The sequence below is a fragment of the Syngnathus typhle genome, unplaced genomic scaffold (assembly GCF_033458585.1).
Source record: "Syngnathus typhle isolate RoL2023-S1 ecotype Sweden unplaced genomic scaffold, RoL_Styp_1.0 HiC_scaffold_49, whole genome shotgun sequence".
In the NCBI taxonomy this organism is placed as follows: Eukaryota; Metazoa; Chordata; class Actinopteri; order Syngnathiformes; family Syngnathidae; genus Syngnathus; species Syngnathus typhle.
The window spans coordinates 54,839-82,257 of NW_026871955.1; positions in this window are offsets into that span (position 1 = coordinate 54,839).

The following is a 27,419-nucleotide window of genomic DNA, read 5'->3' on the forward strand; positions in this document are numbered from 1 at the left end:
TCGGGTGCTTTAGAGTGCCGAGTTTATTACTGCGCATTAAGAAATGACCACCTCCAACGTTTGGTTTATGTTTTATAAGCATTTTTAATTTTATTGCTTAAATCGCATTTTCTCGGCGAGCTGAGCACTTTTTCTGAATTGTGCCGCTCCCGTCACTCTGGTTAGGTTGGCATCGAAAAAAACGCTCTCGGGTGCTCTAGAGTGCCGAGTTTATTACTGCGCATTAAGAAATGACCACCTCCAACGTTTGGTTTATGTTTTATAAGCATTTTTAATTTTATTGCTTAAATCGCATTTTCTCGGCGAGCTGAGCACTTTTTCTGAATTGTGCCGCTCCCGTCACTCTGGTTAGGTTGGCATCGAAAAAAACGCTCTCGGGTGCTTTAGAGTGCCGAGTTTATTACTGCGCATTAGGAAATGACCACCTCCAACGTTTGGTTTATGTTTTATAAGCATTTTTAATTTTATTGCTTAAATCGCATTTTCTCGGCGAGCTGAGCGCTTTTTCTGAATTGTGCCGCTCCCGTCACTCTGGTTAGGTTGGCATCGAAAAAAACGCTCTCGGGTGCTTTAGAGTGCCGAGTTTATTACTGCGCATTAAGAAATGACCACCTCCAACGTTTGGTTTATGTTTTATAAGCATTTTTAATTTTATTGCTTAAATCGCATTTTCTCGGCGAGCTGAGCACTTTTTCTGAATTGTGCCGCTCCCGTCACTCTGGTTAGGTTGGCATCGAAAAAAACGCTCTCGGGTGCTTTAGAGTGCCGAGTTTATTACTGCGCATTAAGAAATGACCACCTCCAACGTTTGGTTTATGTTTTATAAGCATTTTTAATTTTATTGCTTAAATCGCATTTTCTCGGCGAGCTGAGCACTTTTTCTGAATTGTGCCGCTCCCGTCACTCTGGTTAGGTTGGCATCGAAAAAAACGCTCTCGGGTGCTTTAGAGTGCCGAGTTTATTACTGCGCATTAAGAAATGACCACCTCCAACGTTTGGTTTATGTTTTATAAGCATTTTTAATTTTATTGCTTAAATCGCATTTTCTCGGCGAGCTGAGCACTTTTTCTGAATTGTGCCGCTCCCGTCATTCTGGTTAGGTTGGCATCGAAAAAAACGCTCTCGGGTGCTTTAGAGTGCCGAGTTATTCACTGCGCATGAAGAAATGACCACCTCCAACGTTTGGTTTATGTTTAATAAGCATTTTTAATTTTATTGCTTGAATCGCATTTTCTCGGCGAGCTGAGCACTTTTTCTGAATTGTGCCGCTCCCGTCACTCTGGTTAGGTTGGCATCGAAAAAAACGCTCTCGGGTGCTTTAGAGTGCCGAGTTTATCACTGCGCATGAAGAAATGACCACCTCCAACGTTTGGTTTATGTTTTATAAGCATTTTTAATTTTATTGCTTAAATCGCATTTTCTCGGCGAGCTGAGCGCTTTTTCTGAATTGTGCCGCTCCCGTCACTCTGGTTAGGTTGGCATCGAAAAAAACGCTCTCGGGTGCTTTAGAGTGCCGAGTTTATCACTGCGCATGAAGAAATGACCACCTCCAACGTTTGGTTTATGTTTTATAAGCATTTTTAATTTTATTGCTTAAATCGCATTTTCTCGGCGAGCTGAGCACTTTTTCTGAATTGTGCCGCTCCCGTCACTCTGGTTAGGTTGGCATCGAAAAAAACGCTCTCGGGTGCTCTAGAGTGCCGAGTTTATTACTGCGCATTAAGAAATGACCACCTCCAACGTTTGGTTTATGTTTTATAAGCATTTTTAATTTTATTGCTTGAATCGCATTTTCTCGGCGAGCTGAGCACTTTTTCTGAATTGTGCCGCTCCCGTCACTCTGGTTAGGTTGGCATCGAAAAAAACGCTCTCGGGTGCTTTAGAGTGCCGAGTTATTCACTGCGCATGAAGAAATGACCACCTCCAACGTTTGGTTTATGTTTTATAAGCATTTTTAATTTTATTGCTTAAATCGCATTTTCTCGGCGAGCTGAGCACTTTTTCTGAATTGTGCCGCTCCCGTCACTCTGGTTAGGTTGGCATCGAAAAAAACGCTCTCGGGTGCTTTAGAGTGCCGAGTTTATCACTGCGCATGAAGAAATGACCACCTCCAACGTTTGGTTTATGTTTTATAAGCATTTTTAATTTTATTGCTTGAATCGCATTTTCTCGGCGAGCTGAGCACTTTTTCTGAATTGTGCCGCTCCCGTCACTCTGGTTAGGTTGGCATCGAAAAAAACGCTCTCGGGTGCTTTAGAGTGCCGAGTTATTCACTGCGCATGAAGAAATGACCACCTCCAACGTTTGGTTTATGTTTTATAAGCATTTTTAATGTTATTGCTTAAATCGCATTTTCTCGGCGAGCTGAGCACTTTTTCTGAATTGTGCCGCTCCCGTCACTCTGGTTAGGTTGGCATCGAAAAAAACGCTCTCGGGTGCTTTAGAGTGCCGAGTTTATCACTGCGCATGAAGAAATGACCACCTCCAACGTTTGGTTTATGTTTTATAAGCATTTTTAATTTTATTGCTTAAATCGCATTTTCTCGGCGAGCTGAGCGCTTTTTCTGAATTGTGCCGCTCCCGTCACTCTGGTTAGGTTGGCATCGAAAAAAACGCTCTCGGGTGCTTTAGAGTGCCGAGTTATTCACTGCGCATGAAGAAATGACCACCTCCAATGTTTGGTTTATGTTTAATAAGCATTTTTAATTTTATTGCTTAAATCGCATTTTCTCGGCGAGCTGAGCGCTTTTTCTGAATTGTGCCGCTCCCGTCACTCTGGTTAGGTTGGCATCGAAAAAAACGCTCTCGGGTGCTTTAGAGTGCCGAGTTATTCACTGCGCATTAAGAAATGACCACCTCCAACGTTTGGTTTATGTTTAATAAGCATTTTTAATTTTATTGCTTAAATCGCATTTTCTCGGCGAGCTGAGCACTTTTTCAGAATTGTGCCGCTCCCGACACTCTGGTTAGGTAGGCATCGAAAAAAACGCTCTCGGGTGCTTTAGAGTGCCGAGTTTATTACTGCGCATTAAGAAATGACCACCTCCAACGTTTGGTTTATGTTTTATAAGCATTTTTAATTTTATTGCTTAAATCGCATTTTCTCGGCGAGCTGAGCACTTTTTCTGAATTGTGCCGCTCCCGTCACTCTGGTTAGGTTGGCATCGAAAAAAACGCTCTCGGGTGCTTTAGAGTGCCGAGTTATTCACTGCGCATGAAGAAATGACCACCTCCAACGTTTGGTTTATGTTTAATAAGCATTTTTAATTTTATTGCTTGAATCGCATTTTCTCGGCGAGCTGAGCACTTTTTCTGAATTGTGCCGCTCCCGTCACTCTGGTTAGGTTGGCATCGAAAAAAACGCTCTCGGGTGCTTTAGAGTGCCGAGTTTATCACTGCGCATGAAGAAATGACCTCCAACGTTTGGTTTATGTTTTATAAGCATTTTTTATTTTATTGCTTAAATCGCATTTTCTCGGCGAGCTGAGCGCTTTTTCTGAATTGTGCCGCTCCCGTCACTCTGGTTAGGTTGGCATCGAAAAAAACGCTCTCGGGTGCTCTAGAGTGCCGAGTTTATCACTGCGCATGAAGAAATGACCACCTCCAACGTTTGGTTTATGTTTTATAAGCATTTTTAATTTTATTGCTTAAATCGCATTTTCTCGGCGAGCTGAGCACTTTTTCTGAATTGTGCCGCTCCCGTCACTCTGGTTAGGTTGGCATCGAAAAAAACGCTCTCGGGTGCTTTAGAGTGCCGAGTTTATCACTGCGCATGAAGAAATGACCACCTCCAACGTTTGGTTTATGTTTTATAAGCATTTTTAATTTTATTGCTTAAATCGCATTTTCTCGGCGAGCTGAGCGCTTTTTCTGAATTGTGCCTCTCCCGTCACTCTGGTTAGGTTGGCATCGAAAAAAACGCTCTCGGGTGCTTTAGAGTGCCGAGTTATTCACTGCGCATGAAGAAATGACCACCTCCAACGTTTGGTTTATGTTTTATAAGCATTTTTAATTTTATTGCTTAAATCGCATTTTCTCGGCGAGCTGAGCGCTTTTTCTGAATTGTGCCGCTCCCGTCACTCTGGTTAGGTTGGCATCGAAAAAAACGCTCTCGGGTGCTTTAGAGTGCCGAGTTATTCACTGCACACGAAGAAATGACCACCTCCAACGTTTGGTTTATGTTTTATAAGCATTTTTAATTTTATTGCTTAAATCGCATTTTCTCGGCGAGCTGAGCGCTTTTTCTGAATTGTGCCGCTCCCGTCACTCTGGTTAGGTTGGCATCGAAAAAAACGCTCTCGGGTGCTTTAGAGTGCCGAGTTTATTACTGCGCATTAAGAAATGACCACCTCCAACGTTTGGTTTATGTTTTATAAGCATTTTTAATTTTATTGCTTAAATCGCATTTTCTCGGCGAGCTGAGCACTTTTTCTGAATTGTGCCGCTCCCGTCACTCTGGTTAGGTTGGCATCGAAAAAAACGCTCTCGGGTGCTTTAGAGTGCCGAGTTTATTACTGCGCATTAAGAAATGACCACCTCCAACGTTTGGTTTATGTTTTATAAGCATTTTTAATTTTATTGCTTAAATCGCATTTTCTCGGCGAGCTGAGCACTTTTTCTGAATTGTGCCGCTCCCGTCACTTGGCATCGAAAAAAACGCTCTCGGGTGCTTTAGAGTGCCGAGTTATTCACTGCGCATGAAGAAATGACCACCTCCAATGTTTGGTTTATGTTTAATAAGCATTTTTAATTTTATTGCTTAAATCGCATTTTCTCGGCGAGCTGAGCGCTTTTTCTGAATTGTGCCGCTCCCGTCACTCTGGTTAGGTTGGCATCGAAAAAAACGCTCTCGGGTGCTTTAGAGTGCCGAGTTATTCACTGCGCATTAAGAAATGACCACCTCCAACGTTTGGTTTATGTTCAATAAGCATTTTTAATTTTATTGCTTAAATCGCATTTTCTCGGCGAGCTGAGCACTTTTTCAGAATTGTGCCGCTCCCGACACTCTGGTTAGGTAGGCATCGAAAAAAACGCTCTCGGGTGCTTTAGAGTGCCGAGTTTATTACTGCGCATTAAGAAATGACCACCTCCAACGTTTGGTTTATGTTTTATAAGCATTTTTAATTTTATTGCTTAAATCGCATTTTCTCGGCGAGCTGAGCACTTTTTCTGAATTGTGCCGCTCCCGTCACTCTGGTTAGGTTGGCATCGAAAAAAACGCTCTCGGGTGCTTTAGAGTGCCGAGTTATTCACTGCGCATGAAGAAATGACCACCTCCAACGTTTGGTTTATGTTTAATAAGCATTTTTAATTTTATTGCTTGAATCGCATTTTCTCGGCGAGCTGAGCACTTTTTCTGAATTGTGCCGCTCCCGTCACTCTGGTTAGGTTGGCATCGAAAAAAACGCTCTCGGGTGCTTTAGAGTGCCGAGTTTATCACTGCGCATGAAGAAATGACCTCCAACGTTTGGTTTATGTTTTATAAGCATTTTTTATTTTATTGCTTAAATCGCATTTTCTCGGCGAGCTGAGCGCTTTTTCTGAATTGTGCCGCTCCCGTCACTCTGGTTAGGTTGGCATCGAAAAAAACGCTCTCGGGTGCTCTAGAGTGCCGAGTTTATCACTGCGCATGAAGAAATGACCACCTCCAACGTTTGGTTTATGTTTTATAAGCATTTTTAATTTTATTGCTTAAATCGCATTTTCTCGGCGAGCTGAGCACTTTTTCTGAATTGTGCCGCTCCCGTCACTCTGGTTAGGTTGGCATCGAAAAAAAACGCTCTCGGGTGCTTTAGAGTGCCGAGTTTATCACTGCGCATGAAGAAATGACCACCTCCAACGTTTGGTTTATGTTTTATAAGCATTTTTAATTTTATTGCTTAAATCGCATTTTCTCGGCGAGCTGAGCGCTTTTTCTGAATTGTGCCTCTCCCGTCACTCTGGTTAGGTTGGCATCGAAAAAAACGCTCTCGGGTGCTTTAGAGTGCCGAGTTATTCACTGCGCATGAAGAAATGACCACCTCCAACGTTTGGTTTATGTTTTATAAGCATTTTTAATTTTATTGCTTAAATCGCATTTTCTCGGCGAGCTGAGCGCTTTTTCTGAATTGTGCCGCTCCCGTCACTCTGGTTAGGTTGGCATCGAAAAAAACGCTCTCGGGTGCTTTAGAGTGCCGAGTTATTCACTGCCACGAAGAAATGACCACCTCCAACGTTTGGTTTATGTTTTATAAGCATTTTTAATTTTATTGCTTAAATCGCATTTTCTCGGCGAGCTGAGCGCTTTTTCTGAATTGTGCCGCTCCCGTCACTCTGGTTAGGTTGGCATCGAAAAAAACGCTCTCGGGTGCTTTAGAGTGCCGAGTTTATTACTGCCGCATTAAGAAATGACCACCTCCAACGTTTGGTTTATGTTTTATAAGCATTTTTAATTTTATTGCTTAAATCGCATTTTCTCGGCGAGCTGAGCACTTTTTCTGAATTGTGCCGCTCCCGTCACTCTGGTTAGGTTGGCATCGAAAAAAACGCTCTCGGGTGCTTTAGAGTGCCGAGTTTATTACTGCGCATTAAGAAATGACCACCTCCAACGTTTGGTTTATGTTTTATAAGCATTTTTAATTTTATTGCTTAAATCGCATTTTCTCGGCGAGCTGAGCACTTTTTCTGAATTGTGCCGCTCCCGTCACTTGGCATCGAAAAAAACGCTCTCGGGTGCTTTAGAGTGCCGAGTTATTCACTGCGCATGAAGAAATGACCACCTCCAACGTTTGGTTTATGTTTTATAAGCATTTTTAATTTTATTGCTTAAATCGCATTTTCTCGGCGAGCTGAGCGCTTTTTCTGAATTGTGCCGCTCCCGTCACTCTGGTTAGGTTGGCATCGAAAAAAACGCTCTCGGGTGCTTTAGAGTGCCGAGTTTATTACTGCGCATTAAGAAATGACCACCTCCAACGTTTGGTTTATGTTTTATAAGCATTTTTAATTTTATTGCTTAAATCGCATTTTCTCGGCGAGCTGAGCACTTTTTCTGAATTGTGCCGCTCCCGTCACTCTGGTTAGGTTGGCATCGAAAAAAACGCTCTCGGGTGCTTTAGAGTGCCGAGTTTATTACTGCGCATTAAGAAATGACCACCTCCAACGTTTGGTTTATGTTTTATAAGCATTTTTAATTTTATTGCTTAAATCGCATTTTCTCGGCGAGCTGAGCACTTTTTCTGAATTGTGCCGCTCCCGTCACTCTGGTTAGGTTGGCATCGAAAAAAACGCTCTCGGGTGCTTTAGAGTGCCGAGTTTATTACTGCGCATTAAGAAATGACCACCTCCAACGTTTGGTTTATGTTTTATAAGCATTTTTAATTTTATTGCTTAAATCGCATTTTCTCGGCGAGCTGAGCACTTTTTCTGAATTGTGCCGCTCCCGTCATTCTGGTTAGGTTGGCATCGAAAAAAACGCTCTCGGGTGCTTTAGAGTGCCGAGTTATTCACTGCGCATGAAGAAATGACCACCTCCAACGTTTGGTTTATGTTTAATAAGCATTTTTAATTTTATTGCTTGAATCGCATTTTCTCGGCGAGCTGAGCACTTTTTCTGAATTGTGCCGCTCCCGTCACTCTGGTTAGGTTGGCATCGAAAAAAACGCTCTCGGGTGCTTTAGAGTGCCGAGTTTATCACTGCGCATGAAGAAATGACCACCTCCAACGTTTGGTTTATGTTTTATAAGCATTTTTAATTTTATTGCTTAAATCGCATTTTCTCGGCGAGCTGAGCGCTTTTTCTGAATTGTGCCGCTCCCGTCACTCTGGTTAGGTTGGCATCGAAAAAAACGCTCTCGGGTGCTTTAGAGTGCCGAGTTTATCACTGCGCATGAAGAAATGACCACCTCCAACGTTTGGTTTATGTTTTATAAGCATTTTTAATTTTATTGCTTAAATCGCATTTTCTCGGCGAGCTGAGCACTTTTTCTGAATTGTGCCGCTCCCGTCACTCTGGTTAGGTTGGCATCGAAAAAAACGCTCTCGGGTGCTCTAGAGTGCCGAGTTTATTACTGCGCATTAAGAAATGACCACCTCCAACGTTTGGTTTATGTTTTATAAGCATTTTTAATTTTATTGCTTGAATCGCATTTTCTCGGCGAGCTGAGCACTTTTTCTGAATTGTGCCGCTCCCGTCACTCTGGTTAGGTTGGCATCGAAAAAAACGCTCTCGGGTGCTTTAGAGTGCCGAGTTATTCACTGCGCATGAAGAAATGACCACCTCCAACGTTTGGTTTATGTTTTATAAGCATTTTTAATTTTATTGCTTAAATCGCATTTTCTCGGCGAGCTGAGCACTTTTTCTGAATTGTGCCGCTCCCGTCACTCTGGTTAGGTTGGCATCGAAAAAAACGCTCTCGGGTGCTTTAGAGTGCCGAGTTTATCACTGCGCATGAAGAAATGACCACCTCCAACGTTTGGTTTATGTTTTATAAGCATTTTTAATTTTATTGCTTGAATCGCATTTTCTCGGCGAGCTGAGCACTTTTTCTGAATTGTGCCGCTCCCGTCACTCTGGTTAGGTTGGCATCGAAAAAAACGCTCTCGGGTGCTTTAGAGTGCCGAGTTATTCACTGCGCATGAAGAAATGACCACCTCCAACGTTTGGTTTATGTTTTATAAGCATTTTTAATGTTATTGCTTAAATCGCATTTTCTCGGCGAGCTGAGCACTTTTTCTGAATTGTGCCGCTCCCGTCACTCTGGTTAGGTTGGCATCGAAAAAAACGCTCTCGGGTGCTTTAGAGTGCCGAGTTTATCACTGCGCATGAAGAAATGACCACCTCCAACGTTTGGTTTATGTTTTATAAGCATTTTTAATTTTATTGCTTAAATCGCATTTTCTCGGCGAGCTGAGCGCTTTTTCTGAATTGTGCCGCTCCCGTCACTCTGGTTAGGTTGGCATCGAAAAAAACGCTCTCGGGTGCTTTAGAGTGCCGAGTTATTCACTGCGCATGAAGAAATGACCACCTCCAATGTTTGGTTTATGTTTAATAAGCATTTTTAATTTTATTGCTTAAATCGCATTTTCTCGGCGAGCTGAGCGCTTTTTCTGAATTGTGCCGCTCCCGTCACTCTGGTTAGGTTGGCATCGAAAAAAACGCTCTCGGGTGCTTTAGAGTGCCGAGTTATTCACTGCGCATTAAGAAATGACCACCTCCAACGTTTGGTTTATGTTTAATAAGCATTTTTAATTTTATTGCTTAAATCGCATTTTCTCGGCGAGCTGAGCACTTTTTCAGAATTGTGCCGCTCCCGACACTCTGGTTAGGTAGGCATCGAAAAAAACGCTCTCGGGTGCTTTAGAGTGCCGAGTTTATTACTGCGCATTAAGAAATGACCACCTCCAACGTTTGGTTTATGTTTTATAAGCATTTTTAATTTTATTGCTTAAATCGCATTTTCTCGGCGAGCTGAGCACTTTTTCTGAATTGTGCCGCTCCCGTCACTCTGGTTAGGTTGGCATCGAAAAAAACGCTCTCGGGTGCTTTAGAGTGCCGAGTTATTCACTGCGCATGAAGAAATGACCACCTCCAACGTTTGGTTTATGTTTAATAAGCATTTTTAATTTTATTGCTTGAATCGCATTTTCTCGGCGAGCTGAGCACTTTTTCTGAATTGTGCCGCTCCCGTCACTCTGGTTAGGTTGGCATCGAAAAAAACGCTCTCGGGTGCTTTAGAGTGCCGAGTTTATCACTGCGCATGAAGAAATGACCTCCAACGTTTGGTTTATGTTTTATAAGCATTTTTTATTTTATTGCTTAAATCGCATTTTCTCGGCGAGCTGAGCGCTTTTTCTGAATTGTGCCGCTCCCGTCACTCTGGTTAGGTTGGCATCGAAAAAAACGCTCTCGGGTGCTCTAGAGTGCCGAGTTTATCACTGCGCATGAAGAAATGACCACCTCCAACGTTTGGTTTATGTTTTATAAGCATTTTTAATTTTATTGCTTAAATCGCATTTTCTCGGCGAGCTGAGCACTTTTTCTGAATTGTGCCGCTCCCGTCACTCTGGTTAGGTTGGCATCGAAAAAAACGCTCTCGGGTGCTTTAGAGTGCCGAGTTTATCACTGCGCATGAAGAAATGACCACCTCCAACGTTTGGTTTATGTTTTATAAGCATTTTTAATTTTATTGCTTAAATCGCATTTTCTCGGCGAGCTGAGCGCTTTTTCTGAATTGTGCCTCTCCCGTCACTCTGGTTAGGTTGGCATCGAAAAAAACGCTCTCGGGTGCTTTAGAGTGCCGAGTTATTCACTGCGCATGAAGAAATGACCACCTCCAACGTTTGGTTTATGTTTTATAAGCATTTTTAATTTTATTGCTTAAATCGCATTTTCTCGGCGAGCTGAGCGCTTTTTCTGAATTGTGCCGCTCCCGTCACTCTGGTTAGGTTGGCATCGAAAAAAACGCTCTCGGGTGCTTTAGAGTGCCGAGTTATTCACTGCACACGAAGAAATGACCACCTCCAACGTTTGGTTTATGTTTTATAAGCATTTTTAATTTTATTGCTTAAATCGCATTTTCTCGGCGAGCTGAGCGCTTTTTCTGAATTGTGCCGCTCCCGTCACTCTGGTTAGGTTGGCATCGAAAAAAACGCTCTCGGGTGCTTTAGAGTGCCGAGTTTATTACTGCGCATTAAGAAATGACCACCTCCAACGTTTGGTTTATGTTTTATAAGCATTTTTAATTTTATTGCTTAAATCGCATTTTCTCGGCGAGCTGAGCACTTTTTCTGAATTGTGCCGCTCCCGTCACTCTGGTTAGGTTGGCATCGAAAAAAACGCTCTCGGGTGCTTTAGAGTGCCGAGTTTATTACTGCGCATTAAGAAATGACCACCTCCAACGTTTGGTTTATGTTTTATAAGCATTTTTAATTTTATTGCTTAAATCGCATTTTCTCGGCGAGCTGAGCACTTTTTCTGAATTGTGCCGCTCCCGTCACTTGGCATCGAAAAAAACGCTCTCGGGTGCTTTAGAGTGCCGAGTTATTCACTGCGCATGAAGAAATGACCACCTCCAATGTTTGGTTTATGTTTAATAAGCATTTTTAATTTTATTGCTTAAATCGCATTTTCTCGGCGAGCTGAGCGCTTTTTCTGAATTGTGCCGCTCCCGTCACTCTGGTTAGGTTGGCATCGAAAAAAACGCTCTCGGGTGCTTTAGAGTGCCGAGTTATTCACTGCGCATTAAGAAATGACCACCTCCAACGTTTGGTTTATGTTCAATAAGCATTTTTAATTTTATTGCTTAAATCGCATTTTCTCGGCGAGCTGAGCACTTTTTCAGAATTGTGCCGCTCCCGACACTCTGGTTAGGTAGGCATCGAAAAAAACGCTCTCGGGTGCTTTAGAGTGCCGAGTTTATTACTGCGCATTAAGAAATGACCACCTCCAACGTTTGGTTTATGTTTTATAAGCATTTTTAATTTTATTGCTTAAATCGCATTTTCTCGGCGAGCTGAGCACTTTTTCTGAATTGTGCCGCTCCCGTCACTCTGGTTAGGTTGGCATCGAAAAAAACGCTCTCGGGTGCTTTAGAGTGCCGAGTTATTCACTGCGCATGAAGAAATGACCACCTCCAACGTTTGGTTTATGTTTAATAAGCATTTTTAATTTTATTGCTTGAATCGCATTTTCTCGGCGAGCTGAGCACTTTTTCTGAATTGTGCCGCTCCCGTCACTCTGGTTAGGTTGGCATCGAAAAAAACGCTCTCGGGTGCTTTAGAGTGCCGAGTTTATCACTGCGCATGAAGAAATGACCTCCAACGTTTGGTTTATGTTTTATAAGCATTTTTTATTTTATTGCTTAAATCGCATTTTCTCGGCGAGCTGAGCGCTTTTTCTGAATTGTGCCGCTCCCGTCACTCTGGTTAGGTTGGCATCGAAAAAAACGCTCTCGGGTGCTCTAGAGTGCCGAGTTTATCACTGCGCATGAAGAAATGACCACCTCCAACGTTTGGTTTATGTTTTATAAGCATTTTTAATTTTATTGCTTAAATCGCATTTTCTCGGCGAGCTGAGCACTTTTTCTGAATTGTGCCGCTCCCGTCACTCTGGTTAGGTTGGCATCGAAAAAAACGCTCTCGGGTGCTTTAGAGTGCCGAGTTTATCACTGCGCATGAAGAAATGACCACCTCCAACGTTTGGTTTATGTTTTATAAGCATTTTTAATTTTATTGCTTAAATCGCATTTTCTCGGCGAGCTGAGCGCTTTTTCTGAATTGTGCCTCTCCCGTCACTCTGGTTAGGTTGGCATCGAAAAAAACGCTCTCGGGTGCTTTAGAGTGCCGAGTTATTCACTGCGCATGAAGAAATGACCACCTCCAACGTTTGGTTTATGTTTTATAAGCATTTTTAATTTTATTGCTTAAATCGCATTTTCTCGGCGAGCTGAGCGCTTTTTCTGAATTGTGCCGCTCCCGTCACTCTGGTTAGGTTGGCATCGAAAAAAACGCTCTCGGGTGCTTTAGAGTGCCGAGTTATTCACTGCACACGAAGAAATGACCACCTCCAACGTTTGGTTTATGTTTTATAAGCATTTTTAATTTTATTGCTTAAATCGCATTTTCTCGGCGAGCTGAGCGCTTTTTCTGAATTGTGCCGCTCCCGTCACTCTGGTTAGGTTGGCATCGAAAAAAACGCTCTCGGGTGCTTTAGAGTGCCGAGTTTATTACTGCGCATTAAGAAATGACCACCTCCAACGTTTGGTTTATGTTTTATAAGCATTTTTAATTTTATTGCTTAAATCGCATTTTCTCGGCGAGCTGAGCACTTTTTCTGAATTGTGCCGCTCCCGTCACTCTGGTTAGGTTGGCATCGAAAAAAACGCTCTCGGGTGCTTTAGAGTGCCGAGTTTATTACTGCGCATTAAGAAATGACCACCTCCAACGTTTGGTTTATGTTTTATAAGCATTTTTAATTTTATTGCTTAAATCGCATTTTCTCGGCGAGCTGAGCACTTTTTCTGAATTGTGCCGCTCCCGTCACTTGGCATCGAAAAAAACGCTCTCGGGTGCTTTAGAGTGCCGAGTTATTCACTGCGCATGAAGAAATGACCACCTCCAACGTTTGGTTTATGTTTTATAAGCATTTTTAATTTTATTGCTTAAATCGCATTTTCTCGGCGAGCTGAGCGCTTTTTCTGAATTGTGCCGCTCCCGTCACTCTGGTTAGGTTGGCATCGAAAAAAACGCTCTCGGGTGCTTTAGAGTGCCGAGTTTATCACTGCGCATGAAGAAATGACCACCTCCAACGTTTGGTTTATGTTTTATAAGCATTTTTAATTTTATTGCTTAAATCGCATTTTCTCGGCGAGCTGAGCACTTTTTCTGAATTGTGCCGCTCCCGTCACTCTGGTTAGGTTGGCATCGAAAAAAACGCTCTCGGGTGCTCTAGAGTGCCGAGTTTATTACTGCGCATTAAGAAATGACCACCTCCAACGTTTGGTTTATGTTTTATAAGCATTTTTAATTTTATTGCTTGAATCGCATTTTCTCGGCGAGCTGAGCACTTTTTCTGAATTGTGCCGCTCCCGTCACTCTGGTTAGGTTGGCATCGAAAAAAACGCTCTCGGGTGCTTTAGAGTGCCGAGTTATTCACTGCGCATGAAGAAATGACCACCTCCAACGTTTGGTTTATGTTTTATAAGCATTTTTAATTTTATTGCTTAAATCGCATTTTCTCGGCGAGCTGAGCACTTTTTCTGAATTGTGCCGCTCCCGTCACTCTGGTTAGGTTGGCATCGAAAAAAACGCTCTCGGGTGCTTTAGAGTGCCGAGTTTATCACTGCGCATGAAGAAATGACCACCTCCAACGTTTGGTTTATGTTTTATAAGCATTTTTAATTTTATTGCTTGAATCGCATTTTCTCGGCGAGCTGAGCACTTTTTCTGAATTGTGCCGCTCCCGTCACTCTGGTTAGGTTGGCATCGAAAAAAACGCTCTCGGGTGCTTTAGAGTGCCGAGTTATTCACTGCGCATGAAGAAATGACCACCTCCAACGTTTGGTTTATGTTTTATAAGCATTTTTAATTTTATTGCTTAAATCGCATTTTCTCGGCGAGCTGAGCACTTTTTCTGAATTGTGCCGCTCCCGTCACTCTGGTTAGGTTGGCATCGAAAAAAACGCTCTCGGGTGCTTTAGAGTGCCGAGTTTATCACTGCGCATGAAGAAATGACCACCTCCAACGTTTGGTTTATGTTTTATAAGCATTTTTAATTTTATTGCTTAAATCGCATTTTCTCGGCGAGCTGAGCGCTTTTTCTGAATTGTGCCGCTCCCGTCACTCTGGTTAGGTTGGCATCGAAAAAAACGCTCTCGGGTGCTTTAGAGTGCCGAGTTATTCACTGCGCATGAAGAAATGACCACCTCCAATGTTTGGTTTATGTTTAATAAGCATTTTTAATTTTATTGCTTAAATCGCATTTTCTCGGCGAGCTGAGCGCTTTTTCTGAATTGTGCCGCTCCCGTCACTCTGGTTAGGTTGGCATCGAAAAAAACGCTCTCGGGTGCTTTAGAGTGCCGAGTTATTCACTGCGCATTAAGAAATGACCACCTCCAACGTTTGGTTTATGTTTAATAAGCATTTTTAATTTTATTGCTTAAATCGCATTTTCTCGGCGAGCTGAGCACTTTTTCAGAATTGTGCCGCTCCCGACACTCTAGGTAGGCATCGAAAAAAACGCTCTCGGGTGCTTTAGAGTGCCGAGTTTATTACTGCGCATTAAGAAATGACCACCTCCAACGTTTGGTTTATGTTTTATAAGCATTTTTAATTTTATTGCTTAAATCGCATTTTCTCGGCGAGCTGAGCACTTTTTCTGAATTGTGCCGCTCCCGTCACTCTGGTTAGGTTGGCATCGAAAAAAACGCTCTCGGGTGCTTTAGAGTGCCGAGTTATTCACTGCGCATGAAGAAATGACCACCTCCAACGTTTGGTTTATGTTTAATAAGCATTTTTAATTTTATTGCTTGAATCGCATTTTCTCGGCGAGCTGAGCACTTTTTCTGAATTGTGCCGCTCCCGTCACTCTGGTTAGGTTGGCATCGAAAAAAACGCTCTCGGGTGCTTTAGAGTGCCGAGTTTATCACTGCGCATGAAGAAATGACCTCCAACGTTTGGTTTATGTTTTATAAGCATTTTTAATTTTATTGCTTAAATCGCATTTTCTCGGCGAGCTGAGCGCTTTTTCTGAATTGTGCCGCTCCCGTCACTCTGGTTAGGTTGGCATCGAAAAAAACGCTCTCGGGTGCTCTAGAGTGCCGAGTTTATCACTGCGCATGAAGAAATGACCACCTCCAACGTTTGGTTTATGTTTTATAAGCATTTTTAATTTTATTGCTTAAATCGCATTTTCTCGGCGAGCTGAGCGCTTTTTCTGAATTGTGCCGCTCCCGTCACTCTGGTTAGGTTGGCATCGAAAAAAACGCTCTCGGGTGCTTTAGAGTGCCGAGTTTATTACTGCGCATTAAGAAATGACCACCTCCAACGTTTGGTTTATGTTTTATAAGCATTTTTAATTTTATTGCCTAAATCGCATTTTCTCGGCGAGCTGAGCACTTTTTCTGAATTGTGCCGCTCCCGTCACTCTGGTTAGGTTGGCATCGAAAAAAACGCTCTCGGGTGCTTTAGAGTGCCGAGTTTATTACTGCGCATTAAGAAATGACCACCTCCAACGTTTGGTTTATGTTTTATAAGCATTTTTAATTTTATTGCTTAAATCGCATTTTCTCGGCGAGCTGAGCACTTTTTCTGAATTGTGCCGCTCCCGTCACTCTGGTTAGGTTGGCATCGAAAAAAACGCTCTCGGGTGCTTTAGAGTGCCGAGTTATTCACTGCGCACGAAGAAATGACCACCTCCAACGTTTGGTTTATGTTTTATAAGCATTTTTAATTTTATTGCTTAAATCGCATTTTCTCGGCGAGCTGAGCGCTTTTTCTGAATTGTGCCGCTCCCGTCACTCTGGTTAGGTTGGCATCGAAAAAAACGCTCTCGGGTGCTTTAGAGTGCCGAGTTTATTACTGCGCATTAAGAAATGACCACCTCCAACGTTTGGTTTATGTTTTATAAGCATTTTTAATTTTATTGCTTAAATCGCATTTTCTCGGCGAGCTGAGCACTTTTTCTGAATTGTGCCGCTCCCGTCACTCTGGTTAGGTTGGCATCGAAAAAAACACTCTCGGGTGCTTTAGAGTGCCGAGTTTATTACTGCGCATTAAGAAATGACCACCTCCAACGTTTGGTTTATGTTTTATAAGCATTTTTAATTTTATTGCTTAAATCGCATTTTCTCGGCGAGCTGAGCACTTTTTCTGAATTGTGCCGCTCCCGTCACTCTGGTTAGGTTGGCATCGAAAAAAACGCTCTCGGGTGCTTTAGAGTGTCGAGTTATTCACTGCGCATGAAGAAATGACCACCTCCAACGTTTGGTTTATGTTTAATAAGCATTTTTAATTTTATTGCTTAAATCGCATTTTCTCGGCGAGCTGAGCACTTTTTCTGAATTGTGCCGCTCCCGTCACTCTGGTTAGGTTGGCATCGAAAAAAACGCTCTCGGGTGCTTTAGAGTGGCGAGTTTATTACTGCGCATTAAGAAATGACCACCTCCAACGTTTGGTTTATGTTTTATAAGCATTTTTAATTTTATTGCTTAAATCGCATTTTCTCGGCGAGCTGAGCACTTTTTCTGAATTGTGCCGCTCCCGTCACTCTGGTTAGGTTGGCATCGAAAAAAACGCTCTCGGGTGCTTTAGAGTGCCGAGTTTATTACTGCGCATTAAGAAATGACCACCTCCAACGTTTGGTTTATGTTTTATAAACATTTTTAATTTTATTGCTTAAATCGCATTCTCTCGGCGAGCTGAGCGCTTTTTCTGAATTGTGCCGCTCCCGTCACTCTGGTTAGGTTGGCATCGAAAAAAACGCTCTCGGGTGCTTTAGAGTGCCGAGTTATTCACTGCGCATGAAGAAATGACCACCTCCAACGTTTGGTTTATGTTTAATAAGCATTTTTAATTTTATTGCTTAAATCGCATTTTCTCGGCGAGCTGAGCACTTTTTCTGAATTATGCCGCTCCCGTCACTCTGGTTAGGTTGGCATCGAAAAAAACGCTCTCGGGTGCTTTAGAGTGCCGAGTTTATTACTGCGCATTAAGAAATGACCACCTCCAACGTTTGGTTTATGTTTTATAAGCATTTTTAATTTTATTGCTTAAATCGCATTTTCTCGGCGAGCTGAGCGCTTTTTCTGAATTGTGCCGCTCCCGTCACTCTGGTTAGGTTGGCATCGAAAAAAACGCTTTCGGGTGCTTTAGAGTGCCGAGTTATTCACTGCGCATGAAGAAATGACCACCTCCAACGTTTGGTTTATGTTTAATAAGCATTTTTAATTTTATTGCTTAAATCGCATTTTCTCGGCGAGCTGAGCACTTTTTCTGAATTGTGCCGCTCCCGTCACTCTGGTTAGGTTGGCATCGAAAAAAACGCTCTCGGGTGCTTTAGAGTGCCGAGTTTATTACTGCGCATTAAGAAATGACCACCTCCAACGTTTGGTTTATGTTTTATAAGCATTTTTAATTTTATTGCTTAAATCGCATTTTCTCGGCGAGCTGAGCACTTTTTCTGAATTGTGCCGCTCCCGTCACTCTGGTTAGGTTGGCATCGAAAAAAACGCTCTCGGGTGCTTTAGAGTGCCGAGTTTATCACTGCGCATGAAGAAATGACCACCTCCAACGTTTGGTTTATGTTTAATAAGCATTTTTAATTTTATTGCTTAAATCGCATTTTCTCGGCGAGCTGAGCACTTTTTCTGAATTGTGCCGCTCCCGTCACTCTGGTTAGGTTGGCATCGAAAAAAACGCTCTCGGGTGCTTTAGAGTGCCGACTTTATCACTGCGCATGAAGAAATGATCACCTCCAACGTTTGGTTTATGTTTTATAAGCATTTTTAATTTTATTGCTTAAATCGCATTTTCTCGGCGAGCTGAGCACTTTTTCTGAATTGTGCCGCTCCCGTCACTCTGGTTAGGTTGGCATCGAAAAAAACGCTCTCGGGTGCTTTAGAGTGCCGAGTTTATTACTGCGCATTAAGAAATGACCACCTCCAACGTTTGGTTTATGTTTTATAAGCATTTTTAATTGTATTGCTTAAATCGCATTTTCTCGGCGAGCTGAGCACTTTTTCTGAATTGTGCCGCTCCCGTCACTCTGGTTAGGTTGGCATCGAAAAAAACGCTCTCGGGTGCTTTAGAGTGCCGAGTTTATCACTGCGCATGAAGAAATGACCACCTCCAACGTTTGGTTTATGTTTAATAAGCATTTTTAATTTTATTGCTTAAATCGCATTCTCTCGGCGAGCTGAGCGCTTTTTCTGAATTGTGCCGCTCCCGTCACTCTGGTTAGGTTGGCATCGAAAAAAACGCTCTCGGGTGCTTTAGAGTGCTGAGTTATTCACTGCGCATGAAGAAATGACCACCTCCAACGTTTGGTTTATGTTTAATAAGCATTTTTAATTTTATTGCTTAAATCGCATTTTCTCGGCGAGCTGAGCACTTTTTCTGAATTATGCCGCTCCCGTCACTCTGGTTAGGTTGGCATCGAAAAAAACGCTCTCGGGTGCTTTAGAGTGCCGAGTTTATTACTGCGCATTAAGAAATGACCACCTCCAACGTTTGGTTTATGTTTTATAAGCATTTTTAATTTTATTGCTTAAATCGCATTTTCTCGGCGAGCTGAGCGCTTTTTCTGAATTGTGCCGCTCCCGTCACTCTGGTTAGGTTGGCATCGAAAAAAACGCTTTCGGGTGCTTTAGAGTGCCGAGTTATTCACTGCGCATGAAGAAATGACCACCTCCAACGTTTGGTTTATGTTTAATAAGCATTTTTAATTTTATTGCTTAAATCGCATTTTCTCGGCGAGCTGAGCACTTTTTCTGAATTGTGCCGCTCCCGTCACTCTGGTTAGGTTGGCATCGAAAAAAACGCTCTCGGGTGCTTTAGAGTGCCGAGTTTATTACTGCGCATTAAGAAATGACCACCTCCAACGTTTGGTTTATGTTTTATAAGCATTTTTAATTTTATTGCTTAAATCGCATTTTCTCGGCGAGCTGAGCACTTTTTCTGAATTGTGCCGCTCCCGTCACTCTGGTTAGGTCAGCATCGAAAAAAACGCTCTCGGGTGCTTTAGAGTGCCGAGTTTATCACTGCGCATGAAGAAATGACCACCTCCAACGTTTGGTTTATGTTTAATAAGCATTTTTAATTTTATTGCTTAAATCGCATTTTCTCGGCGAGCTGAGCACTTTTTCTGAATTGTGCCGCTCCCGTCACTCTGGTTAGGTTGGCATCGAAAAAAACGCTCTCGGGTGCTTTAGAGTGCCGACTTTATCACTGCGCATGAAGAAATGATCACCTCCAACGTTTGGTTTATGTTTTATAAGCATTTTTAATTTTATTGCTTAAATCGCATTTTCTCGGCGAGCTGAGCACTTTTTCTGAATTGTGCCGCTCCCGTCACTCTGGTTAGGTTGGCATCGAAAAAAACGCTCTCGGGTGCTTTAGAGTGCCGAGTTTATTACTGCGCATTAAGAAATGACCACCTCCAACGTTTGGTTTATGTTTTATAAGCATTTTTAATTGTATTGCTTAAATCGCATTTTCTCGGCGAGCTGAGCACTTTTTCTGAATTGTGCCGCTCCCGTCACTCTGGTTAGGTTGGCATCGAAAAAAACGCTCTCGGGTGCTTTAGAGTGCCGAGTTTATCACTGCGCATGAAGAAATGACCACCTCCAACGTTTGGTTTATGTTTAATAAGCATTTTTAATTTTATTGCTTAAATCGCATTTTCTCGGCGAGCTGAGCACTTTTTCTGAATTGTGCCGCTCCCGTCACTCTGGTTAGGTTGGCATCGAAAAAAACGCTCTCGGGTGCTTTAGAGTGCCGAGTTTATTACTGCGCATTAAGAAATGACCACCTCCAACGTTTTGTTTATATTTTATAAGCATTTTTAATTTTATTGCTTAAATCGCATTTTCTCGGCGAGCTGAGCACTTTTTCTGAATTGTGCCGCTCCCGTCACTCTGGTTAGGTTGGCATCGAAAAAAACGCTCTCGGGTGCTTTAGAGTGCCGAGTTTATTACTGCGCATTAAGAAATGACCACCTCCAACGTTTGGTTTATGTTTTATAAGCATTTTTAATTTTATTGCTTAAATCGCATTTTCTCGGCGAGCTGAGCGCTTTTTCTGAATTGTGCCGCTCCCGTCACTCTGGTTAGGTTGGCATCGAAAAAAACGCTCTCGGGTGCTTTAGAGTGCCGAGTTATTCACTGCGCATGAAGAAATGACCACCTCCAACGTTTGGTTTATGTTTAATAAGCATTTTTAATTTTATTGCTTAAATCGCATTTTCTCGGCGAGCTGAGCACTTTTTCTGAATTGTGCCGCTCCCGTCACTCTGGTTAGGTTGGCATCGAAAAAAACGCTCTCGGGTGCTTTAGAGTGCCGAGTTTATTACTGCGCATTAAGAAATGACCACCTCCAACGTTTGGTTTATGTTTTATAAGCATTTTTAATTTTATTGCTTAAATCGCATTTTCTCGGCGAGCTGAGCGCTTTTTCTGAATTGTGCCGCTCCCGTCACTCTGGTTAGGTTGGCATCGAAAAAAACGCTTTCGGGTGCTTTAGAGTGCCGAGTTATTCACTGCGCATGAAGAAATGACCACCTCCAACGTTTGGTTTATGTTTAATAAGCATTTTTAATTTTATTGCTTAAATCGCATTTTCTCGGCGAGCTGAGCACTTTTTCTGAATTGTGCCGCTCCCGTCACTCTGGTTAGGTTGGCATCGAAAAAAACGCTCTCGGGTGCTTTAGAGTGCCGAGTTTATTACTGCGCATTAAGAAATGACCACCTCCAACGTTTGGTTTATGTTTTATAAGCATTTTTAATTTTATTGCTTAAATCGCATTTTCTCAGCGAGCTGAGCACTTTTTCTGAATTGTGCCGCTCCCGTCACTCTGGTTAGGTTGGCATCGAAAAAAACGCTCTCGGGTGCTTTAGAGTGCCGAGTTTATCACTGCGCATGAAGAAATGACCACCTCCAACGTTTGGTTTATGTTTAATAAGCATTTTTAATTTTATTGCTTAAATCGCATTTTCTCGGCGAGCTGAGCACTTTTTCTGAATTGTGCCGCTCCCGTCACTCTGGTTAGGTTGGCATCGAAAAAAACGCTCTCGGGTGCTTTAGAGTGCCGACTTTATCACTGCGCATGAAGAAATGATCACCTCCAACGTTTGGTTTATGTTTTATAAGCATTTTTAATTTTATTGCTTAAATCGCATTTTCTCGGCGAGCCGAGCACTTTTTCTGAATTGTGCCGCTCCCGTCACTCTGGTTAGGTTGGCATCGAAAAAAACGCTCATGGGTGCTTTAGAGTGCCGAGTTTATTACTGCGCATTAAGAAATGACCACCTCCAACGTTTGGTTTATGTTTTATAAGCATTTTTAATTTTATTGCTTAAATAGCATTTTCTCGGCGAGCTGAGCACTTTTTCTGAATTGTGCCGCTCCCGTCACTCTGGTTAGGTTGGCATCGAAAAAAACGCTCTCGGGTGCTTTAGAGTGCCGAGTTTATCACTGCGCATGAAGAAATGACCACCTCCAACGTTTGGTTTATGTTTAATAAGCATTTTTAATTTTATTGCTTAAATCGCATTTTCTCGGCGAGCTGAGCACTTTTTCTGAATTGTGCCGCTCCCGTCACTCTGGTTAGGTTGGCATCGAAAAAAACGCTCTCGGGTGCTTTAGAGTGCCGAGTTTATTACTGCGCATTAAGAAATGACCACCTCCAACGTTTTGTTTATATTTTATAAGCATTTTTAATTTTATTGCTTAAATCGCATTTTCTCGGCGAGCTGAGCACTTTTTCTGAATTGTGCCGCTCCCGTCACTCTGGTTAGGTTGGCATCGAAAAAAACGCTCTCGGGTGCTTTAGAGTGCCGAGTTTATTACTGCGCATTAAGAAATGACCACCTCCAACGTTTGGTTTATGTTTTATAAGCATTTTTAATTTTATTGCTTAAATCGCATTTTCTCGGCGAGCTGAGCGCTTTTTCTGAATTGTGCCGCTCCCGTCACTCTGGTTAGGTTGGCATCGAAAAAAACGCTCTCGGGTGCTTTAGAGTGCCGAGTTATTCACTGCGCATGAAGAAATGACCACCTCCAACGTTTGGTTTATGTTTAATAAGCATTTTTAATTTTATTGCTTAAATCGCATTTTCTCGGCGAGCTGAGCACTTTTTCTGAATTGTGCCGCTCCCGTCACTCTGGTTAGGTTGGCATCGAAAAAAACGCTCTCGGGTGCTTTAGAGTGCCGAGTTTATTACTGCGCATTAAGAAATGACCACCTCCAACGTTTGGTTTATGTTTTATAAGCATTTTTAATTTTATTGCTTAAATCGCATTTTCTCGGCGAGCTGAGCGCTTTTTCTGAATTGTGCCGCTCCCGTCACTCTGGTTAGGTTGGCATCGAAAAAAACGCTTTCGGGTGCTTTAGAGTGCCGAGTTATTCACTGCGCATGAAGAAATGACCACCTCCAACGTTTGGTTTATGTTTAATAAGCATTTTTAATTTTATTGCTTAAATCGCATTTTCTCGGCGAGCTGAGCACTTTTTCTGAATTGTGCCGCTCCCGTCACTCTGGTTAGGTTGGCATCGAAAAAAACGCTCTCGGGTGCTTTAGAGTGCCGAGTTTATTACTGCGCATTAAGAAATGACCACCTCCAACGTTTGGTTTATGTTTTATAAGCATTTTTAATTTTATTGCTTAAATCGCATTTTCTCAGCGAGCTGAGCACTTTTCCTGAATTGTGCCGCTCCCGTCACTCTGGTTAGGTTGGCATCGAAAAAAACGCTCTCGGGTGCTTTAGAGTGCCGAGTTTATCACTGCGCATGAAGAAATGACCACCTCCAACGTTTGGTTTATGTTTAATAAGCATTTTTAATTTTATTGCTTAAATCGCATTTTCTCGGCGAGCTGAGCACTTTTTCTGAATTGTGCCGCTCCCGTCACTCTGGTTAGGTTGGCATCGAAAAAAACGCTCTCGGGTGCTTTAGAGTGCCGACTTTATCACTGCGCATGAAGAAATGATCACCTCCAACGTTTGGTTTATGTTTTATAAGCATTTTTAATTTTATTGCTTAAATCGCATTTTCTCGGCGAGCCGAGCACTTTTTCTGAATTGTGCCGCTCCCGTCACTCTGGTTAGGTTGGCATCGAAAAAAACGCTCATGGGTGCTTTAGAGTGCCGAGTTTATTACTGCGCATTAAGAAATGACCACCTCCAACGTTTGGTTTATGTTTTATAAGCATTTTTAATTTTATTGCTTAAATCGCATTTTCTCGGCGAGCTGAGCACTTTTTCTGAATTGTGCCGCTCCCGTCACTCTGGTTAGGTTGGCATCGAAAAAAACGCTCTCGGGTGCTTTAGAGTGCCGAGTTTATCACTGCGCATGAAGAAATGACCACCTCCAACGTTTGGTTTATGTTTAATAAGCATTTTCAATTTTATTGCTTAAATCGCATTTTCTCGGCGAGCTGAGCACTTTTTCTGAATTGTGCCGCTCCCGTCACTCTGGTTAGGTTGGCATCGAAAAAAACGCTCTCGGGTGCTTTAGAGTGCCGACTTTATCACTGCGCATGAAGAAATGATCACCTCCAACGTTTGGTTTATGTTTTATAAGCATTTTTAATTTTATTGCTTAAATCGCATTTTCTCGGCGAGCTGAGCACTTTTTCTGAATTGTGCCGCTCCCGTCACTCTGGTTAGGTTGGCATCGAAAAAAACGCTCACGGGTGCTTTAGAGTGCCGAGTTTATTACTGCGCATTAAGAAATGACCACCTCCAACGTTTGGTTTATGTTTTATAAGCATTTTTAATTTTATTGCTTAAATCGCATTTTCTCGGCGAGCTGAGCACTTTTTCTGAATTGTGCCGCTCCCGTCACTCTGGTTAGGTTGGCATCGAAAAAAACGCTCTCGGGTGCTTTAGAGTGCCGAGTTATTCACTGCGCATGAAGAAATGACCACCTCCAACGTTTGGTTTATGTTTTATAAGCATTTTTAATTTTATTGCTTAAATCGCATTTTCTCGGCGAGCTGAGCACTTTTTCTGAATTGTGCCGCTCCCGTCACTCTGGTTAGGTTGGCATCGAAAAAAACGCTCTCGGGTGCTTTAGAGTGCCGAGTTTATCACTGCGCATGAAGAAATGACCACCTCCAACGTTTGGTTTATGTTTTATAAGCATTTTTAATTGTATTGCTTAAATCGCATTTTCTCGGCGAGCTGAGCGCTTTTTCTGAATTGTGCCGCTCCCGTCACTCTGGTTAGGTTGGCATCGAAAAAAACGCTCTCGGGTGCTTTAGAGTGCCGAGTTATTCACTGCGCATGAAGAAATGACCACCTCCAATGTTTGGTTTATGTTTAATAAGCATTTTTAATTTTATTGCTTAAATCGCATTTTCTCGGCGAGCTGAGCGCTTTTCTGAATTGTGCCGCTCCCGTCACTCTGGTTAGGTTGGCATCGAAAAAAACGCTCTCGGGTGCTTTAGAGTGCCGAGTTATTCACAGCGCATGAAGAAATGACCACCTCCAACGTTTGGTTTATGTTTAATAAGCATTTTTAATTTTATTGCTTAAATCGCATTTTCTCGGCGAGCTGAGCACTTTTTCTGAATTGTGCCGCTCCCGTCACTCTGGTTAGGTTGGCATCGAAAAAAACGCTCTCGGGTGCTTTAGAGTGCCGAGTTTATTACTGCGCATTAAGAAATGACCACCTCCAACGTTTGGTTTATGTTTTATAAGCATTTTTAATTTTATTGCTTAAATCGCATTTTCTCGGCGAGCTGAGCACTTTTTCTGAATTGTGCCGCTCCCGTCACTCTGGTTAGGTTGGCATCGAAAAAAACGCTCTCGGGTGCTTTAGAGTGCCGAGTTATTCACTGCACACGAAGAAATGACCACCTCCAACGTTTGGTTTATGTTTTATAAGCATTTTTAATTTTATTGCTTAAATCGCATTTTCTCGGCGAGCTGAGCGCTTTTTCTGAATTGTGCCGCTCCCGTCACTCTGGTTAGGTTGGCATCGAAAAAAACGCTCTCGGGTGCTTTAGAGTGCCGAGTTTATTACTGCGCATTAAGAAATGACCACCTCCAACGTTTGGTTTATGTTTTATAAGCATTTTTAATTTTATTGCTTAAATCGCATTTTCTCGGCGAGCTGAGCACTTTTTCTGAATTGTGCCGCTCCCGTCACTCTGGTTAGGTTGGCATCGAAAAAAACGCTCTCGGGTGCTTTAGAGTGCCGAGTTTATTACTGCGCATTAAGAAATGACCACCTCCAACGTTTGGTTTATGTTTTATAAGCATTTTTAATTGTATTGCTTAAATCGCATTTTCTCGGCGAGCTGAGCACTTTTTCTGAATTGTGCCGCTCCCGTCACTTGGCATCGAAAAAAACGCTCTCGGGTGCTTTAGAGTGCCGAGTTATTCACTGCGCATGAAGAAATGACCACCTCCAACGTTTGGTTTATGTTTTATAAGCATTTTTAATTTTATTGCTTAAATCGCATTTTCTCGGCGAGCTGAGCACTTTTTCTGAATTGTGCCGCTCCCGTCACTCTGGTTATAGGTTGGCATCGAAAAAAACGCTCTCGGGTGCTTTAGAGTGCCGAGTTTATCACTGCGCATGAAGAAATGACCACCTCCAACGTTTGGTTTATGTTTTATAAGCATTTTTAATTTTATTGCTTAAATCGCATTTTCTCGGCGAGCTGAGCGCTTTTTCTGAATTGTGCCGCTCCCGTCACTCTGGTTAGGTTGGCATCGAAAAAAACGCTCTCGGGTGCTTTAGAGTGCCGAGTTATTCACTGCGCATGAAGAAATGACCACCTCCAATGTTTGGTTTATGTTTAATAAGCATTTTTAATTTTATTGCTTAAATCGCATTTTCTCGGCGAGCTGAGCGCTTTTTCTGAATTGTGCCGCTCCCGTCACTCTGGTTAGGTTGGCATCGAAAAAAACGCTCTCGGGTGCTTTAGAGTGCCGAGTTATTCACTGCGCATGAAGAAATGACCACCTCCAACGTTTGGTTTATGTTTAATAAGCATTTTTAATTTTATTGCTTAAATCGCATTTTCTCGGCGAGCTGAGCACTTTTTCTGAATTGTGCCGCTCCCGTCACTCTGGTTAGGTTGGCATCGAAAAAAACGCTCTCGGGTGCTTTAGAGTGCCGAGTTTATTACTGCGCATTAGGAAATGACCACCTCCAACGTTTGGTTTATGTTTTATAAGCATTTTTAATTTTATTGCTTAAATCGCATTTTCTCGGCGAGCTGAGCGCTTTTTCTGAATTGTGCCGCTCCCGTCACTCTGGTTAGGTTGGCATCGAAACAAACGCTCTCGGGTGCTTTAGAGTGCCGAGTTTATTACTGCGCATTAAGAAATGACCACCTCCAACGTTTGGTTTATGTTTTATAACCATTTTTAATTTTATTGCTTAAATCGCATTTTCTCGGCGAGCTGAGCACTTTTTCTGAATTGTGCCGCTCCCGTCACTCTGGTTAGGTTGGCATCGAAAAAAACGCTCTCGGGTGCTTTAGAGTGCCGAGTTTATTACTGCGCATTGAGAAATGACCACCTCCAACGTTTGGTTTATGTTTTATAAGCATTTTTAATTTTATTGCTTAAATCGCATTTTCTCGGCGAGCTGAGCGCTTTTTCTGAATTGTGCCGCTCCCGTCACTCTGGTTAGGTTGGCATCGAAAAAAACGCTCTCGGGTGCTTTAGAGTGCCGAGTTTATTACTGCGCATTAAGAAATGACCACCTCCAACGTTTGGTTTATGTTTTATAAGCATTTTTAATTTTATTGCTTAAATCGCATTTTCTCGGCGAGCTGAGCACTTTTTCTGAATTGTGCCGCTCCCGTCACTCTGGTTAGGTTGGCATCGAAAAAAACGCTCTCGGGTGCTTTAGAGTGCCGAGTTTATTACTGCGCATTAAGAAATGACCACCTCCAACGTTTGGTTTATGTTTTATAAGCATTTTTAATTGTATTGCTTAAATCGCATTTTCTCGGCGAGCTGAGCACTTTTTCTGAATTGTGCCGCTCCCGTCACTCTGGTTAGGTTGGCATCGAAAAAAACGCTATCGGGTGCTTTAGAGTGCCGAGTTTATCACTGCGCATGAAGAAATGACCACCTCCAACGTTTGGTTTATGTTTTATAAGCATTTTTAATTTTATTGCTTAAATCGCATTTTCTCGGCGAGCTGAGCGCTTTTTCTGAATTGTGCCGCTCCCGTAACTCTGGTTAGGTTGGCATCGAAAAAAACG